The sequence below is a fragment of the Amblyomma americanum genome, chromosome 6 (genome assembly GCF_052857255.1).
Source record: "Amblyomma americanum isolate KBUSLIRL-KWMA chromosome 6, ASM5285725v1, whole genome shotgun sequence".
In the NCBI taxonomy this organism is placed as follows: domain Eukaryota; kingdom Metazoa; phylum Arthropoda; class Arachnida; order Ixodida; family Ixodidae; genus Amblyomma; species Amblyomma americanum.
This window is the reverse complement of record NC_135502.1, coordinates 198,571,095-198,577,743: the sequence shown is the minus strand read 5'-3', so window position 1 is coordinate 198,577,743 and position 6,649 is coordinate 198,571,095. Positions and strand designations below refer to the sequence as shown.

The 6,649-nt window shown below is 54.3% G+C and overlaps 1 non-coding gene across 1 annotated transcript; it reads left to right on the top strand.

Moving 5' to 3' along the window:
• The first annotated feature begins 243 nt into the window (after positions 1-243).
• On the top strand, positions 244-406 carry LOC144095776 (U1 spliceosomal RNA). Its single transcript, XR_013306769.1, has one exon. It is a non-coding gene; the product is annotated as a U1 spliceosomal RNA (small nuclear RNA).
• Positions 407-6,649: the final 6,243 nt, after the last annotated feature.

Sequence of the window (6,649 nt, the reverse complement as noted above, 5' to 3'; positions counted from 1 at the left end):
TGCGATCCCATGTAACACCTAATTTATTTTATTTCTTGCTGTTAAAAGTATTTCTTCGGTTAACTTCAGTTACTCCTTCCTGTCTGCGGTCCCTCCCCGTCCCGCTGTAGCTTTTTTAACAAAATTGCTCCTAATGCGGAAAGAGGAACTCCGTAAGAAGTGTATTGGCCACTGGTACTGAACAAAGGTATGAATCGCATGACATCCGATTTCAGTCGATCTTTCGCGCAGTCGATCTTTCGCACACTTACCTGGTGCTCAATCACCGGCGATCAGAGCGGTCGGGGCCCCGTGCCGAGGCCTGCCATTGCACTGCGGAGGGCTGAAGCACGCCACTACTCCTAAACGGAGTTGATGGGGCATGTAATTTTTGGTAGTCGGGGCTCGGCGTAGGCGCGAGCCCCCTTTATGAAATTCCAAAATGGTACCACTAATTGATGTACTGCTCCCTTCCTTCAGATGGCACTTTGTTGACCTAAAGTGTGGTGAGGCGATAGCCTTTAGCGCAGTGTTGCTGCCTGTGTCACTGATGTGTGTTTAAGATGTGAACTATGCAAACGGCATTTGGGAGGCATTCATCTGATTCAACGACATTGTGCAAACACACTCCACGTCAAGAACAACATATGCGTCGGCAGGAAGTAGCGTAGTCGTTAGCACGCAGCTTCAGAAAGTAGCGTAGTCGTTATCAACGCTCAGCTGCAGAACGGAAAGATGGTGGTTTGAATTCTATCGTGCACAAGGTTTTAAAGCCAAAGCTTTACTGGCCGCGAACTTTGATTTCGCCGTGGCGGTGCACCGAGGAGGCACATGACGTTAGAACGCGCGCCTCGCCTCGGAGTCGAACCGGTCTGGCCGGGCCGGCGGCGGCTGGCGCACTTGGCGCGAAATAGAGACGTCCTCCAAGACCAGACACTTGGAGGACGCTTAAGCTTCGCATTTAAGAGCAGGGCGTGACAGAGTGTTGCAGCATTACCAAGGAATCCACGAAACGCCATCGTCTTTCGGTGCGACCCCTTGCGCGTACAATGTAAGGAAAGGAAACATATCTTGGTGGACACATGTACCGCGCCGTAAGGGAAAGAAATTGAAATGAAAATTTTTTTAGGGACAGGAAATGACGCCTGTCTCAATTCTCGCTGGACACCCGTACCGCGCTGCAAGGAAAATCCTTTTCCTTACGGCGCGGTTCAGGTGTCTACCGAGGTATGCGATTTTTCGCTCACGACCAAAGACGGCGACGACACCGAATTTTCTGCGACACGAGCTCCTTAAAGTTGTCGCGTTAAAACGCAATGCCCGCTCTAGCATTTTTATCGTGCTGGCGTCGCGAAGAATGCGCACATCAAAACGCCATGGTCTGTGAGGAGATACTGCAAGCGCCGGAACCCCGAGTGACAGAAGAAAGGGGGCGATGGTTTGATGTGTATACTGGCGAGGATGGCATCGTCATTACGTTAGAAACACACATTGTCCTTGAAAGGCCCGTCGGTACATACGCCCTGTCTAACCTGCTCGACGATAACCCGCGACGCCAAGTCCACACAAAGACGCCGCCATACAGGAGCTCATAAGCGTCTGTTAGCATAAACTGGTTTACTAGGCGGCACAACTCACGCGCATTGCAGCCTGGCCTACCTCTACCAGGGCCGTGCAAATCAGCGACCGTATCGAGCACGCAGTTGAAGTCGCCCAACATCACAACGTTACGTCCTCCAAGAAAATACACATCTGAATCCTAAAAGGATTTTACCAATTTAGAAGGCGCAGGTGCATAGATGCAAAGAATTCTCAGGCGAAGTGCGTTAAGCGTGCAGTCGAATGCCAGCATGCGCACGCGTCCAAGCGCATCTTAGATAACATGATGGTCTCGCAGGAGGATGATGGTGGTGTAAACTTTATTACATACAGGGGAGTTTAGGACGCACAGGTACTTGGGCCCCCGCACGGCCCCACTGCTCTCAAACGTTCATGTCACAGAGGCTCATGACGCTGGCAGCCTGGCCTGTGGCGATGGCTTGCTTGGCCGGGTCCTCGGAGCGCAGTAGAGTCTCCCAAGCCTCCCAAGTGGTAAGGTGCTGCAGGCCCCGCGGGGGAGGATCCGCCGGGCAGAGGAAAAGGATATGATCCAGAGTGGTTTTGGGGTGGTGGCAGAGGGTACAGGAGGGGCTTGTGTGGACTTGGTGAGAGCGCGAGCGTATATAAGGGGAGGGTAAGGTGCGTGTTTGAAGCCGCCTCCAAAGTGTCTGATGATAACTGTCGAGGGAGGGATGGGGGGGGGGGGGGTACAGCCGACGCTCAGCTTTGCAGGCCTACGTCAGTTCCCTGAAGGAATGCATGCGCTCCCGTGAAAACCACAGATCGGTGGCTGCCGGTGCCCGGTTGTACCCGCCGCGGTGGCTCAGTGGTTAGGCCGCTCAGCTACTGATCCGGAGTTCCCGGGTTCGAACCCGACCGCGGCGGCTGCGTTTTTATAGAGGCAAAACGCTAAGGCGCCCGAGTGCTGTGCGATGTCAGTTAACGCTAAAGATCCCCAGGTGGTCGAAATTATTCCGAAGCCCTCCACTACTGCAACCGCAGCCGTGGTGGACTGCTCTTCATCCGCCCTCCTCACACTATCTCTCCCCCCTGACACCACCCCAGAGGCTGCAGAGGAAGCCGCCATCGCAATTGCCATCACCCGCACGGAAGCCCAGTACATTTTAACAGACTCTGAAACTGCAATTCTAAATTTTGCGCGAGGCCGAGTCCACGTCCCTGCTTTTGGCATACTGGGCTCGCCCGATGCACCCCCACCCCGCCATGTAGAGCTTATATGGGTACCTGCGCACTCCGGGAATCCCGGAAACGAGGCCGCCAAATTTTTAGCCCGTGGTTCTTTAAACCGGGTTCAGGTGGCCTCGGATCGGGGATTCGTGAGGGAGCGAATGCACTCGTTCAGCGAGATCACGCAGGCCTACAGAGCCTCGCGCCAGCTCTACCCCCCGCCCCACCCCTCCCTAGATAACAAGCACGCAACACTCTGGCGCAAACTACAGACACACACTCCCCTCACCCCTGACCCAAGCCCACTATCACCCCTCCTTCCCCACTCCTGCCTGCACCTTGTGCCCAGAACCATTCGCATCTTCCCTCCACATCCTCTCCCTGTGCCCGGCGGACCCTACCCCGCGCAGCCTAGAGGACCTCAAGACCTGGGATGACTGGGAGACCCTGCTGCGCTCAGAGGACCCGGCCGTGCAGACAATCGCCACCGACCGGGCTGCCAGTGTTATGGACCTTAGGGACATAACACACTTGAGTGCAGTGGGGTCGTGCGGAGACCCAGGGGCGCGCCCCGACTTCCTCTCCAACAATAGTTTTCTCTCTCTCTCTCTCCCTCCGGAGCCATCCACTACTGCACCTCTTTTCTTCTTTCACTCCCTCTTTTATCCCTTCCCTTACAGCGTGGTTCAGGTGTCCAACGATATATGAGACAGATACTGCGGCATTTCCTTTCCCCTAAAACCAATTATTATTATTATTATTATTATTATTATTATTATTATGCCCGGTTGAGAGAACCTCAGGCTAAAGCGTTGGCAGCCTCGTTTCCGGGATTCCCGGAGTGGGCAGGCACCCATATGAGCTCCATGTGGCGGGGCGGGTGTGCGGCGAGGGAGTTCAATATGCGAAATGCAGGGACGTGAACTCTCCCGCAGGCGAAATTTAGTATGACAGTTTTAGAGTCCGATAGTATATACCGGGTCTCCGTGCGCGTGATGGCTAGGGCAATAGCCGCCTCTTCAGCCTTTTCCGAAGTGGCAGTGGGGGATATGTGAAGGGTAGCAATCAGTTGTTGGGATGGGTTCGTGATGGCTACAACCGCGTCATCGCCTGTGCATGCGGCATCCACCCAAACGGCATCCGGTTCCATGCCATAGTTTTTGTGGAGTGCCCTTGCGCGAGCTCTGCGGCGGGGTTCGTGGTAAGTGGGGTGCATGTTTTTAGGGAGAGGTTTAATAAGTAGTTCGCGGCGAATGTCGTGGGGGACCGGGAGCTGTATGGGATCCGTGGCTGGTATCCTGATGCCGAGGGTGTGTAGGACGTGTCTGTGGGTGGTGGTTCTCGTGAGACGTATGTATTGCGTCTGTCGGTGGGCCTCGATAAGCTCACTTATCGTGTTGTGTAGGCTTAGCTGGAGGAGTTTTTCGGTTGTGGTTTTTTGCGTTAGGCGTAGTGCTCTGTTAAATGCTGTTCGGATAATGCAATCCAGGTTGGAGATTTCTGTGGCCTCGAGTTTCAGGTAGGGGAGCGTAAAGGGAAAGCGGCTGAGGACGAAGGCATGAATGAGACGACATAGGTCATGATCCTTCATGCCCCGGTGGTGTCCAGAATCTCGGCGGATTAGGTGGGATATCGACACCGCCGTCTGCTTGAGTTTCTGGATGGTGAGAGTGTTTTTCCCGATGTTCTGGATGTGGAGGCCCAGTACCCGGAGAGTGTGTACCTGTTTCACTGTTATGGGGGCTGTGGGGTAGTTTCGGGTTGTGGGGCAGAGTATGAGGAGCTCCGACTTCTCCGGAGAGCATGAGAGTCCAATAATCCGCGCATGTGTTTGGGTGAGGGTAGCTGCCAACTGCAGAGTATTCTCTATGTCTCCATCACTGCCATGATGGGTGGTCCATAGAGTGATACCATCAGCATAGAGTATGCCGAAGGTGAGGGATAGTTAGTAGTTAGCGGGCTATGGTGATGAGTGTGACATTGAAGAGGAAAGGGGAGAGGACAGATCCCTGGGGGGTGCCAACCCCACTAAGGGTGTATGGACGGGATGTGTGGGGACCGAAGTGAATTTCGGCCGTGCGGTTAGTAAGGAATGCTTGAATATAGGTGTACATACGTTCACCTATGTTCAAGGGGGAGAGCGCCGCCATGATCGCTTTATGGTCTAGGCGATCAAAGGCCTTGGAGAGATCCAAGGCGAGGACAGCCTTTGTGTGGCCCGGTATGAGGGGTCAGAAATATCCTTTGTGAGCTGGAGCATGGCGTCCTGGACCGACAGGTGGGGACGGAAGCCCACCATGCTGTGGGGATAGAGGTCTTGCTCCGTCATGTGTTGGGTGAGTCGGGCGATTGCGACATGCTCCAAAAGCTTGCCCAGACATGGTGTTAATGACATGGGACGAAGATTTGCAGGTGTAAGGGGTTTGTGAGGCTTGGGTATGAATAAGATTTTGGCATGACGCCAGGATTGCGGAAGGGTGCCCTCGTGCCAGCATGTGTTGAAGTACACCGTGAGCTGGGCAATCGACTGATCGTCCAAATTGCGGAGCATGCTATATGAGATACGGTCAACTCCTGGAGTGGAGTTAGAGCGGAGAGTCAGGAGGGCCGCTCTGTCTTCTGCTTCCGTAATCTGCGCGTCGAGATTCGCATTCGGGGTGCCGGCATAGGGGGGCAGGAGGTCGATGAGTGCGTCGGGAGAAAGGTCGGTCCTGTGTATAAGGCGTGTGACGTGGTGTTGTGTGGCTGTTTTGAATTGCGTGGGGTCAATTAAGTGACGGAGGAGTTGCCAACTGCGTTTGGAGGACAGATTGCCAGCCATACTGTCGCAAATCTGTCCCCAGTTGGATCGGCAGAGCTCCTCAGAGTGCTCAGTAATTTGTGTTTGCAGTGCGGCTAGCCGCTTTTTAAGGGTCCGATTGAGCTTTTGCCCTTTCCAGTGCTCTAGGATGCTATGGTGGGCCTCGCATAGGTGGGCCAGGCGAGTGTCGAGGGTGGGCGTATCTGGTGTGGTGTCAAGCGTTCGAGTATGTGCGGAGACATCGTTCATGAGTGATGCCACCCGCTGGTCGATGTCTGTAATGGGGGCGTCAGGAGGGGCCGCCCATGCGGCGCGGATCGCATCCCAGTTGGTGAGTTTGCGTGTTAGGTGAAGGGTCGTTCTTTGTTTGTACGGTACTGTAACGCAGATGGTGTAATGATCGCTCCCTAATGTGTGATGTGTTGTGTTCCACGTAATACCCGCAAGGTTGGGGATCAGTGTCAAGTCCGGGCTGGTGTCCGCGCTGACACCGTTGCCAATTCTCGTGGGAGTGTTAAAGTTGTGTATTGTGAGGCGGAGCTGTTGTACCAAGAACCAGAGTCGCCTTCCTCGTCCCGTGGTGGTGCGGTATCCCCAGTCAGTATGCTGACTGTTAAAGTCCCCTCCGATAATCAATGGATGCTTGCCTGCAATACGATGGAAATCGCGCAGTAGCGTTTCCAGTGAAGCAATCGGATGAGACGGTGTGTGATATATATTTTCAATAAAAATAGATGGTGTGGAGTGTGCATCTAATATGAGTTCTGTGATCACGCAGGGCGTCTCGGAGGTGATCTGATGCGTTTGGTGTGTAATGGAGCGATGTATGAGTGTGGAAGCCCTGGGTGTATTCGTTGCGTCCGAGTGCGCGGGTGTGTACCTGGGAAGTGTTGCAGGGGCATGTGTGTCCTGAAGGAGGAGGATGTAGGGCGTGGGAAGTGTGGGGAGGAGGAGTTCGAGGGGTGCGCGTTTGCCCCGGAAGCGGCGGCAGTTCCATTGCAGAATTGATAAGGAATTAGGTGGTCGCCCCGCCATACTGTAGCTTGGGTGGAGTGAGGGAAGGTGGGTTGGGTAGGGGGTTCT